The sequence below is a fragment of the Salmo salar genome, chromosome 22 (genome assembly GCF_965601325.2).
Source record: "Salmo salar chromosome 22, fSalSal1, whole genome shotgun sequence".
NCBI lineage: Eukaryota > Metazoa > Chordata > Actinopteri > Salmoniformes > Salmonidae > Salmo > Salmo salar.
In genome coordinates, this window is record NC_138312.1 from 21,828,573 (window position 1) to 21,841,566 (window position 12,994).

General features: G+C 42.7%; 1 long non-coding RNA gene across 1 annotated transcript; it reads right to left on the reverse strand.

Annotated features, from left to right (window-relative positions):
* Positions 1 to 530: 530 nt before the first annotated feature.
* LOC106583023 (uncharacterized) lies at positions 531 to 12,414 on the reverse strand. The gene is made up of 6 exons (XR_014382140.1): positions 12,288 to 12,414; positions 12,101 to 12,135; positions 10,844 to 11,044; positions 5,258 to 5,376; positions 2,029 to 3,347; positions 531 to 1,226 (listed from the first exon to the last, which is right to left on the reverse strand). It is a non-coding gene; the product is annotated as an uncharacterized LOC106583023 (long non-coding RNA).
* Between the last annotated feature and the right edge of the window lie 580 nt (positions 12,415 to 12,994).

A 12,994-nucleotide genomic window follows, 5' to 3' on the forward strand; every position in this document is an offset into this window, starting at 1 on the left:
AGCGGTCAAAGATGGAAATGGTTCCAATTGTTTTTCTACCATTCACTTTTCCCATTTTCAAATCAATTATCAAAACATCACACCAGGGTAAACCTATGGGAAACACAGTCCTTATTTTAAGTGTTTCTAAAATCCCCTATGAGAAAATTGAATGGTGAAAAACTATTAGAACCATTTCCCTGTTTGACCCCTAGGTTTTATGGCTATTATGACACCTCCACTGTGGGGTTCTATTACACGAGACTTCAGTTCTGCGTTAACTGAGATTACAACATCCCCAATGACAGACAGGTTTGGTAGGATGTCCTCTATGGGCTGTCCTCTTTTTACACCACTAGATGTCCCTATCTTACCAGATAACCAATGGACCGGTAGTGTGGCCTGGACTGGATTGAAACAGATACATACAGTACATTCGGAAAGTATTCAGACCCGTTGACTTTTTTTGTTAAGCTACAGCCTTATTTCTAAAATAGAGTGTGCAAAGCTGTCATCAAGGCAAAGGGTGGCTATTTGAAGAATCTCAAATATAAAATATATTTTGATTTATTTTACAGTTTTTTGGTTACTACATGATTCCATATGTGTTATTTCATAGTTTTGATGTCTTCACTATTATTCTACAATGTAGAAAATAGTAAAAATAAAGAAAAACCCTGGAATAATATAAAACTTTTGATCAGTAGGGTATATACATTTAGTGTATATACAAGTCTAATTTAGTTTTAGACTTGTAATTTTGTGTTCTCATCAACTGTTATGTCCATTGCTTTTCATGGTTTCATTTACACTCATTCATTGAAATAAATCATCTTTATGTATCACTGGCACTGAATATCATTATTACCCTGAATAAGGTCTGAAAATCATTTGGTTCTGATGAGTAAGAGAGAGAGAGGATGGCTCTTTGTTTCACTTAGTATTGTTATAAGACAGTTCCATTGTTGAGTCACACTGTAGGGTCCAGTGGTAGCACCCTGCTGCCTGGAGATTTGGCGAGATGCTGTGTCTTTTAAGGAAGGAGCATTGCCAAGTTAACGAGGTAAAGAGATGGAGTGGAATTTGCTAGCGCATGCAGGCTAGCTGTCTGGATCTCTGTCAGCAGATCTGAAGTGACAGACAGGCTGATGAGGAGGAGCAGAAAGTATTAGAGCGCTATCCTCCTCTCATTATCTTCCTCCAGTTCAGCTGAAGATCTCCTTGTACTTTGGCTTCAACTCATGACCCTGAAAGAAATTACAAAATGTTCACATTATTGAAAATGCTGAAACACCCTCGGTCGTGAATAAATCCACGATGTTCCTTGAATGAATTCAGGAGATTAGGCCTATATGATTTATACAATTTAGTTATGCTTTTCCATGTTCATTCATTACAGTGTACAGTATATTGTTACTGGATATCATTATGTTACCCCAACATAGACACCCTGACATCAGAGAAAATATACATATTCTATACATGATGTTGGATGTCAGGGTGTGTCTATGGGATAAAAGAGTGATATCCAGAGAGAGACGTCAGTCACGTGTGACAGAGAAAAGTGTCTGCAGAGTGGAGTTAAGGCCTCTTAGCTGGTGTGCATTGGTCCTGCTCTTAATGACCACAGCCTTTTGGAGCAGAGAGAAACACACAGATACAGATGCCACACGTCACAACACTGCAGCCAGTCAGGCAGGCCATGCTACTAGCACAGTGTGCCCTGATCCAAAATCCTTCCAGAGAGATGCAGTGCACCTACACATCCTACACATCCACAGGGCACTCTGATGTCTTGATGATGATCAGGTGTTCGGAGGGTAGTCACTAGATAGCCATGCTAGAATGTAATAGAGTTCTGCACGGGTCAGTTTTTTGGAGCCGCACCCTCACCACGCCGCATAGAATTGTTCCAAGAGCCGACCCGTTACCCATCATATAACGTCAAAAAAATATATATATGCAATCTCCCGCCCTTTTTGGACTTATAAATTAATTATATACTCAATGATACTTGAAGAATATAACCGTCTCCATCTCCAAACCTACACAGAAAGCTCCAGACATGAGTGAGTTGACCCCCAGCAGCTCTGTACCGTCTCAGGGGGGGAGAGAGAGACGAAAACAGCAGGTCCGGGACAAGGTAGCATATCCAGGGAACAGGTTAGGGTTCCATAGCCACAGATAAAATAGTTGAAACTGGAGAAGCAGCCCGACCAAGTGAACTGGGGACAGGCAGGAGTCATCAGGCCAGGTAGTCCTGATGCATGGTCCTAAGGCTCAGGTCCTCCGGGAGGGGAGGGAGAGAGGAAGAGAGAGGGAGAATTAGAGGGAGCATACTTAAATTCAAACAGGACACCCAGATAAGACAGGAGAATTACACCAGGTATAACAGACTGACCCTAGCCACCCGGCACATAGACTACTGCAGCATAGATACTAGAGGCTGAGACCCCACCCACTTTGCCAAAGCACATCCCCCACACCACTAGATGGATATCAACAGACCACCAACTTACACACACTCTCTTTTTTATAAGATGTTATTTTATATTTGATTAACAATACAAAACATACACACGACTACATCATACAATCATCACTACATCACACCTGCCTAGACCTACTAGCCCCCACTCCTATCTCCGGCGCCCTTATCAGTTTCTGCCACATGGCCTCAAACTGTTCGATTTTGTTTCTCTCCATCGCCCACGCTATTTACATTTTTAGATAGGGTAATAAAGCGTTTGACTTTTCCATTGCGTAAATGACGGACGATTGGCCAATTTCCAGTTATTTTGTATACTTACAAAAAAAAGATCATTGATGAGAAAAGTATTGTCCAACCTCGGGCTGTTGCGGTGACCATACTACCGACACATCGGTGGTCACGAGTCATGAAGGCAGTCAAATTCCACGTTTAGGCACTGACCGTTTAGTTACAGTAATTAAGCTTCTCCAAGCTCTGATGCTGCTGATGGTCATTAGTAGCCTACCAAACTTGCTAACTGCCTGGTACTCAGCACTCTATTCTCCCTCTAATCACTTGAAAATCTAATCAAACACTTCATGAGAGCCCATGAGCTCATGTTGCACAACATTTCTATTGGTTACGCAACTGAGTGATCGCCTCTATTAAAAAGAGGAGGATCCGATCAGCGTTCTATAGTCTAGGCCTACTATATTAATTTATCAACTTTCCTAATATTAAGCACATTGCGTAAATTTACAACAGGAGTATAGCCTACCTGGCTGGCATGAAAATAAACCACATGGAAAAGTGTCCTCCATTCACTATTGAAGTACATAGATGACATGTATTTTTTCACGCTGCCCGTTTCGATACAGGTGCATGATAATGGTCCATTCTAAATCAAAACAAATTTCACACATGATTTAGTATATGTAAAGACAAGATTAAATCAAGAATAGTCTGATGGGTGTCAATAATATCACTTGTGAATGATGCCCAGCATAAGGCAAGAAACAATGTATTTTTTTTGTGCAACTTTTTGAATCATAGTCACACAGCTGATGTAGCCTAGCCCATAGGCCTACATGTTGGTAAGGTTTGTATCACAACTAAAGTGGCCAAATAAAAAATTAAGCACATTAATTCGCTTTACAAGGGGTGTGGGTCCTAACTGGCAAACATAAGCAGTGCATGAGTTTCAAGTTTGGGGAAGATAATTTTCACCATAAAAATGCACCTTTATAATAAAGCATCCCATGCATAATCGCATTTGCGGTCACTTTTGATAATGGTGTTTTCCCACTAATGGAACATTTGTGCTTATAGCCTACTGCCATCTGTGCATTGCCGCGTTCATAATGTGAAGAAATAGCCTAATAGTAATCTATTCTGTGTATTTTGGGTGCGGCATGTAGCATAGTGGATAAGCCTAGTGGTTAGAGCGCTGGGTCAGTAACCAAAAGGTTGCTGGATCAAATCCTTGAACTGACAGGGTAAAAATCTGTCGTTCTGCCACTGAACAAGGCAATTGACCCACTGTTCCCCTGTAGGCTGTCATTGTAAATAAGAATCTGTTCTTAACTTACATTTTTTTTAAACCATTTTTTTATTTGAGTTTAACCTGTAGTTGTTGGCTCTCTTCAGAAGTAAAAAAATCATATTCCTGCTTAAATTTAGAAATGTTGTTTTCTTCTTTACCTTTTATGGGCTTTTTCTAAAATAGTGATTTATTTTTTATTTAATTTCTGCATCAGATTTAACTTTTGACAAGTAAGAGATTATCATTCCCTTAATGTACACCTTAATTAAAGGCATCTCAAATTATATTAGGGTTCGTCTTTTCTCTGTCCTCTATGTTTACATTTGTAATGGTAAAGGTTTCTATTTTTAGTTTACATTATTTAATAACATTTGGGCTCAGAAGATGCATTCTGTTCATTCTCCAAATTCTGTCCCTAAATGTATTTTCTATTGGTGTTATTAAGCATGATACTGGAGAATGATCCAATATCAGTAAATCATGAATTTTTTAATCCAGTAAATTGTTGAATGAATTTTTAGGAAAGAAAATGTAGTCAATTCTTGAGTAGCTTTTCTTACTTTGAGAAAAAAAGGAACAGTATTTTGTAGTTGTGAATAGTAATCTCCAGGTGTCCTGTGAATTATTTGTAGAGATGACATTTTTCAGCCTCTTTGGAGGCTCCTTAAATGTGCCTTGTTTATTATTATGTCTGTCAATCTAATCAAATATATGATTTAGGTCACCTGCTAAAATAATCGTTCCTGTCTGGACTTGGCCTAATATAGCTTGAATTATATCTAAAAACACCAGATTTGCCCCTGGTGGGGTATATAATGTAATCAATGTGTATTTTTCTCCATGGAAGGTACAAATTGGCCTTCTTTGTCTATATGCTGGTATGTAAGGGAACATTTTGTATTTTTATTTATCAGGATGCCTACATCTCTGCTATTTCTACAGTAGGTGGCAGCATATGCCTTTCCAACCCAGCTCCTCTTTAAATGTTAGATTTCTCATTATTTAAAATGTAACTCTTTAAAAAAAAACACATCTGCTGACAATCTCTTTAGGTGTTCTAGCTATGCTTTTTTTTTTCATCATGTAGCCCGTGAACATTCCATATGATAAGTTGGATTTTGGTAGTCTTTACTTGTATAGAATCTGTTCCGTCTATCATTGAAGAACCAAGTAAAACATTTTACTAGACATGACAAATGAGCATAGTGGGCATTCCATAGAATAGGAGGATCATAGTATAAATAAATAGTTATTGTATATATTACATATATATAGCTTCTGGGCATGGGGGCTGAGTAACATCTCCCTGACCACTCCTCTGCTGACTGGGCCTGAAGAGCTGTAGAAGAGCAGCACTAGGTTGGCCACAGCCATCGCCAGATCACTACCATCATCCAGGGCCATAGAGAGAGAGAGAGAGAGAGAGAGAGAGAGAGAGAGAGAGAGAGAGAGAGAGAGAGAGAGAGAGAGAGAGAGAGAGAGAGAGAGAGAGAGAGAGAGAGAGAGAGAGAGAGAGAGAGAGAGAGAGAGAGAGAGAGAGAGAGAGAGAGAGAGAGAGAGAGAGAGAGAGAGAGAGAGAGATAAATAAATAAATAAATAAATAAATAAATACAGACATTATCTTTTATGGTATAAAACAGACGGACCCACTGGTTTCCCTCTAGGTTACAGAGAGCTGGTAGTCCCATCCACCAAACAAACAGGTGTGAAACAGGAAAAAGACTCAGGGTGTATGCTAATGCGGTATAGAGCAGACCTGACCCACTCTATTAAATTAGTCTGGCTAGAAATTAATAAGGAAATTATCTCAACAGAGAAAAATGTCCTCATGTGTGCCTTCCCTGTAGCTCAGTTACATTTACATTTACATTTACATTTAAGTCATTTAGCAGACGCTCTTAACCAGAGCGACTTACAAATTGGTGCATTCACCTTATGATATCCAGTGGAACAACCACTTTACAATAGTGCATCTAAATCTTTTAGGGGGGGGGGGGGGGGGGGGGGGGGGGGTTAGAAGGATTACTTTATCCTATCCTAGGTATTCCTTAAAGAGGTGGGGTTTCAGGTGTCTCCGGAGGGTGGTGATTGACTCCGCTGTCCTGGCGTCGTGAGGGAGCATGTTCCACCATTGGGGTGCCAGAGCAGCGAACAGTTTTGACTGGGCTGAGCGGGAACTGTGCTTCCTCAGAGGTAGGGGGGCCAGCAGGCCAGAGGTGGATGAACGCAGTGCCCTTGTTTGGGTGTAGGGCCTGATCAGAGCCTGAAGGTATGGAGGTGCCGTTCCCTTCACAGCTCCGTAGGCAATCACCATGGTCTTGTAGCGGATGCGAGCTTCAACTGGAAGCCAGTGGAGAGAGCGGAGGAGCGGGGTGACGTGAGAGAACTTGGGAAGGTTGAACACCAGACGGGCTGCGGCGTTCTGGATGAGTTGTAGGGGTTTAATGGCACAGGCAGGGAGCCCAGCCAACAGCGAGTTGCAGTAATCCAGACGGGAGATGACAAGTGCCTGGATTAGGACCTGCGCCGCTTCCTGCGTGAGGCAGGGTCGTACTCTGCGAATGTTGTAGAGCATGAACCTACAGGATCGGGTCACCGCCTTGATGTTAGTGGAGAACGACAGGGTGTTGTCCAGGATCACGCCAAGGTTCTTAGCACTCTGGGAGGAGGGGACAAGGGAGTTGTCAACCGTGATGGCGAGATCATGGAACGGGCAGTCCTTCCCCGGGAGGAAGAGCAGCTCCGTCTTGCCGAGGTTCAGCTTGAGCTGGTGATCCGTCATCCACACTGATATGTCTGACAGACATGCAGAGATGCGATTCGCCGCCTGGTTATCAGAAGGGGGAAAGGAGAAGATTAATTGTGTGTCGTCTGCATAGCAATGATAGGAGAGACCATGTGAGGATATGACAGAGCCAAGTGACTTGGTGTATAGCGAGAGTAGGAGAGGGCCTAGAACAGAGCCCTGGGGGACACCAGTGGTGAGAGCGCATGGTGCGGAGACAGATTCTCGCCACGCCACCTGGTAGGAGCGACCTGTCAGGTAGGACGCAATCCAAGCGTGGGCCGCGCCGGAGATGCCCAACTCGGAGAGGGTGGAGAGGAGGATCTGATGGTTCACAGTATCAAAGGCAGCAGAAAGGTCTAGAAGGATGAGAGCAGAGGAGAGAGAGTTAGCTTTAGCAGTGCGGAGAGCCTCCGTGACACAGAGAAGAGCAGTCTCAGTTGAATGCCCAGTCTTGAAACTTGACTGATTAGGATCAAGAAGGTCATTCTGAGAGAGATAGCAGGAGAGCTGGCCAAGGACGGCACGTTCAAGAGTTTTGGAGAGAAAAGAAAGAAGGGATACTGGTCTGTAGTTGTTGACATCGGAGGGATCGAGTGTAGGTTTTTTCAGAAGGGGTGCAACTCTCGCTCTCTTGAAGACGGAAGGGATGTAGCCAGCGGTCAAGGATGAGTTGATGAGCGAGGTGAGGAAGGGGAGAAGGTCTCCGGAAATGGTCTGGAGAAGAGAGGAGGGGATAGGGTCAAGTGGGCAGGTTGTTGGGCGGCCGGCCGTCACAAGACGCGAGATTTCATCTGGAGAGAGAGGGGAGAAAGAGGTCAAAGCACAGGGTAGGGCAGTGTGAGCAGGACCAGCGATGTCGTTTGACTTAGCAAACGAGGATCGGATATCGTCAACCTTCTTTTCAAAATGGTTGACGAAGTCATCTGCAGAGAGGGAGGAGGGGGGGGGAGGGGGAGGAGGATTCAGGAGGGAGGAGAAGGTAGCAAAGAGCTTCCTAGGGTTAGAGGCAGATGCTTGGAATTTAGAGTGGTAGAAAGTGGCTTTAGCAGCAGAGACAGAAGAGGAGAATGTAGAGAGGAGGGAGTGAAAGGATGCCAGGTCCGCAGGGAGGCGAGTTTTCCTCCATTTCCGCTCGGCTGCCCGGAGCCCTGTTCTGTGAGCTCGTAGTGAGTCGTCGAGCCACGGAGCAGGAGGGGAGGACCGAGCCGGCCTGGAGGATAGGGGACAGAGAAAATCAAAGGATGCAGAAAGGGAGGAGAGGAGGGTTGAGGAGGCAGAATCAGGAGATAGGTTGGAGAAGGTTTGAGCAGAGGGAAGAGATGATAGGATGGAAGAGGAGAGAGTAGCGGGAGAGAGAGAGCGAAGGTTGGGACGGCGCAATACCATCCGAGTAGGGGCAGAGTGAGAAGTGTTGGATGAGAGCGAGAGGGAAAAGGATACAAGGTAGTGGTCGGAGATTTTGAGGGGAGTTGCAATGAGATTAGTGGAAGTTGGTTGGTAGAGCATGGTGTTTGCAACGCCAGGGTTGTGGGTTCGATTCCCATGGGGGGCCAGCACAGGAAAAAAAATGTATGGAAATGTATGCATTCACTACTGTAAGTCGCTCTGGATTAGAGCGTCTGCTAAATGACTAAAAAATGTTTTAAAATGTTTTAAATGCTACCTATATTCCCCCCAATAGGATCCCCATATTTTAACAATGACAGCTTCTCCATCCTAGAGGGGGAGATCAACCATTTCCGGGCCCAGGGACATGTACTAGTCTGTGGCGACCTAAATGCCAGAACTGGACAAGAACCTGACACCGTCAGCACACATGAAGACAAACACCTACCTGGAGGTGACAGAATTCCCTCCCCCATATGCCCCCCTAGACACAACTACGACAATATAACCAACAAAACGGGTCACAACTCCTGCAGCTCTGTTGGACGCTGGGTATGTACGTAGTCAATGATAGGCTTCGAGGGGACTCCTATGGTAGGTACACATATAGCTCATCTATTGGCAGTAGTACTGTAGACTACTTTATCACTGACCTCAACCCAGAGTCTCTTAGAGCGTTCACAGTCAGTCCACTGACACCCCTATCAAATCACAGCAAAATCACAGTCTACTTGAACAGAGCTTTGCTCAATCATGAGGCATCAAAGCCAAAGGAACTGAATAATATTAAGAAATGCTATAGCCGGAAGGAAAGTAGTGTGGAAACCTATTAAAAAACAATTAGGCAACAACAAATTCAATCCCTTCTATACAATTTCCTGGACAAAATGATTCACTGTAATAGTGAAGGTGTAAACTTCCTCTCAGCTTCCCTATCAGAAATTGAGACACCTATCCAACCAAAATCATAGTGACCCAGAAAACCTGAGCCTTCACTATAGTGAATTACTAAAACAATACAGAAATACATTACAGAAAAACAAGGAACAGCACATCAGAAATCAGCTCAATGTAATTGAACAATCTATAGACCCTAACCACTTCTGGGAAAATTGGAAAACACTAAACAACAACATGAAGAGTAATCTATCCAAAATGGAGATGTATGGGTAAACCACTTCTCCAATCTTTTTAGCCCTATATGTCACGTCCTGACCAGCAGAGGGTGTTGTTGTGTAGTTTTTGGTCAGGACGTGGCAGAGTATGTCTGTGTATGTGTGTTCTGGGTGTTGTGTTTCTATGTGGGTCTGTGTGGCTCCCGATCAGGAACAGCTGGTTATCGTTGTTCCTGATTGGGAGTCATATAATTAGGAGTATGTTTGTCACTTGGGTTTGTGGGTGGTTGTGCTAACACTGCTAGTCTTTTTGTTTGTAGTAAGCCTGTTAGCCTGTCGTGAGTTTCGTGTTTATTGTTTTCCTGTGTATACTTTGCTTTAATTTATTATTCTTTACATTAAAAGATGAGTATCCACATTCCGCCTGCAGTTTGGTCCATTCAACACGGCTTCAACATTTATGACACTATAACAAAGAACAAACACCAAAAACATATACATGATCAAATACAAATCTTAGAATCAACTATTAAAGGCTACCAGAACCCACCGGATTCTCCAATTACATTGAATGAAGTACAGGACAAAATGCACACCCTCCAACCCCAAAAGGCCTGTGGTGTTGATGGTATCCTCAATTAAATGATAAAATATACAGACCACATTGGCTATACTTAAACTATTTAACATCATCCTTGGTTCTTACAGCAGCACCCAGATCTTCTGCACAGATTCTGTCAGACCTGGGCCTTGACAGTAAATCTCAGTAAGACAAAAATAATGTTCCAAAAAAGCTCCAGTTGCCAGGACCATGAAAGCAAATTTCATCTAGACACCATTGCCCTAGAGCACATAAAAAAACGATACATACCTCAGCCTAAACATCAGCACCACAGGTAACTTCCACAAAACTGTGAACGATCTGAGACACAAGGCAAAAAGGACCTTCTATGCCATCAAAGGAACATAAAATTTGACATACCAATTGGGATCTGGCTAAAAATACTTGAATCAGTTATAGAGCCCATTGCCCTTTATGGCTGTGAGGTCTGGGGTCTGCTCACCAACCAAGAATTCACAAAATGGGACAAGCACCAACTTGAGACTCTGTATGCAGAATTCTGCAAAAATATCCTCTGTGTACAATGTAAAACACCAAAATAATGCATGCAGAGCATGCATAATTATAATATCAAAATCCAGAAAAGAGCCGTTAAATTCTACAAATCAAATCAACGTTTATTTGTCACGTGCGCCGAATACAACAGGTGTAGACCTTACAGTGAAATGCTTACTTACAGGCTCTAACCAATAGTGTAAAAAAGGTATTAGGTGAACAATAGGTAGGTAAAGAAATAAAACAACAGTAAAAAGACAGGCAATATACAGTAGCAGGCTATAAAAGTAGCGAGGCTACATACAGACACCGGTTAGTCAGGCTGATTGAGGTAGAATGTACATGTAGATATGGTTAAAGTGACTATGCATATATGATAAACAGAGAGTAGCAGCAGTGTAAAAAGAGGGGTTGGGGGGGGGGCACACAATGCAAATTTGATTACCTGTTCAGGAGTCTTATGGCTTGGGGGTAAAAACTGTTGAGAAGCCTTTTTGTCCTAGACTTGGCACTCCGGTATCGCTTGCCATGCGGTAGTAGAGAGAACAGTCTATGACTGGGGTGGCCGGGGTCTTTGACAATTTTTAGGGCCTTCCTCTCACACCGCCTGGTGTAGAGGTCCTGGATGGCAGGCAGCTACAACCTCCTAAAAGGAAGCGATTCCCAAACAAAAGCAAACACCTACAGAGAAATGAACCTGGAGAAGAACCCCCTAAGCAAGCTAATCCTGGGGCTCTGTTCACAAACACAAACAGACCCCACAGAGCCCCAGGACACCAATACAATTAGACCCAACCAAATCATGAGAAAACAAAAAGATAAATACTTGACACTTTGGAAAAAAATTACAAAACAACAGAGGAAACTAGAATGCTATTTGGTCCTAAACAGAGAGTACACAGTGGCAGAATACCTGACCACTGTGACTGAGCCAAAATTAAGGAAAGCTTTGACTATGTAGAGACTCAGTGAGTATAGCCTTACTACTGAGAAAGTCTGCAGAAGGCAGACCTGGCTCTCAAAAGAAGAGAGGCTATGTGCACACTGCTCACAAAATAAAGAGGAAACCGAGTTGCACTTCCTAACCTCCTGCCAAATGTATGACCATATTAGAGACACATATTTCCCTCAGATTACACAGATCCACAAAGAATTTGAAAACAAATCCAATTTTGATAAACTCCCATATCTATTGGGTGAAATATCACAGTGTGCCATCACAGCAGCAATATTTGTTGCCACAAGGAAAGGGCAACCAGTGAAGATCAAACACCATTGTAAATACAACTCCTATTTAGGGTTATTTATTTTCCCTTTTGTACTTTAACTATTTGCATATCATTACAACACTGTATATAGACATAATATGACGTTTGAAATGTTTAACTATTTTGCAACTTTTGTGAGTGTAAAGGTTTACTGTACATTTTTTATTGTTTATTTCACTTTTGTTTATTGTCTATTTCACTTGTTTTGGCAATGTTAACATATGTTTTCCATGCCAATAAAGCCCCTTAATTTGAAATTGAATTGAGATAGAGACCAGAAGGGATAGGACTGACATAAATTAAGTCAAAACCTTTGCAACTAATTTATGTTTCCTTACACAATCGAATATTGTTTTTCTTTCTGATTCAGCAGTAACAGCACTGAAGTTTACTGTAGCTGAGTAACAACCAAGCAGATGCAATCGTGTACCTACCTTAAATGGAGGCCAGCTGTTTGGACACTTCAACCCTGTTTCAACAAACCAGGAGCAAATAGTACTCAGCAAACTGATAGCAATGGCACACCCACATAGTCGGACACTACTGTATACCATGAGCTATTCAATATAATATAAATGGTATAGAAAGGTTAACATGTAATGGTACAATTGGTTCACATACCTGTTTGATACCTTCTCAAAAGCTGGACTGACTATTGTTTGAGATCCTATTTGACTTGTATTCTTTGGCTTTGACGTTGACCACCCATATTAACAGGGAGCTTTAGTGTAGGTGTTCTTAGGCAAACATTAGTCTTACTGTGACCAAGCCCCTCCCCCTCCCGCCCGCACACATGCACTCAGGTGCTGTTTGCTAAGGCCAGAGTAATACAGTCAGATTGGATCTTCTGTTAAATACAGAAGCGCTGTTCCCTGAGAATAGCAGTAAGGAATCTGTTCTCAGGTCAGATTCTCATTGTTAGATTCCCAAGTTATTCCAATTGCAGCCAGATTCCTTTAATTCCAAAGCTTGGGGACAAATGATTGCTGGACTCAACACCCAGGGATTCCTAAACACTGATCAGCTTGTTTTTTAAGACATAAAGCCACTTTTTAATCGTCTGGGTTTAGGTTTGTTTGTTAGCAGAATTCCTTCACTTTGGTGAGGGAGCAAACAAAGGTCAACAGACATAACTGCCTGACTCTCTGGGGAAACGCTGTTTCTGCTCAACCATCTGACAGACGCTCATGGGCCATGGCCCAATACTTTGGTAACCAAGCTGAGGTGTGTTTAAGGTGGCATTCTATCTGGGCACTGAGTGGTACCTGGGACATTGGTCGGGGCAGGGTAAGAGCTTATTCAGGTTTGTGCTGGAGTTAGCGCCTAAC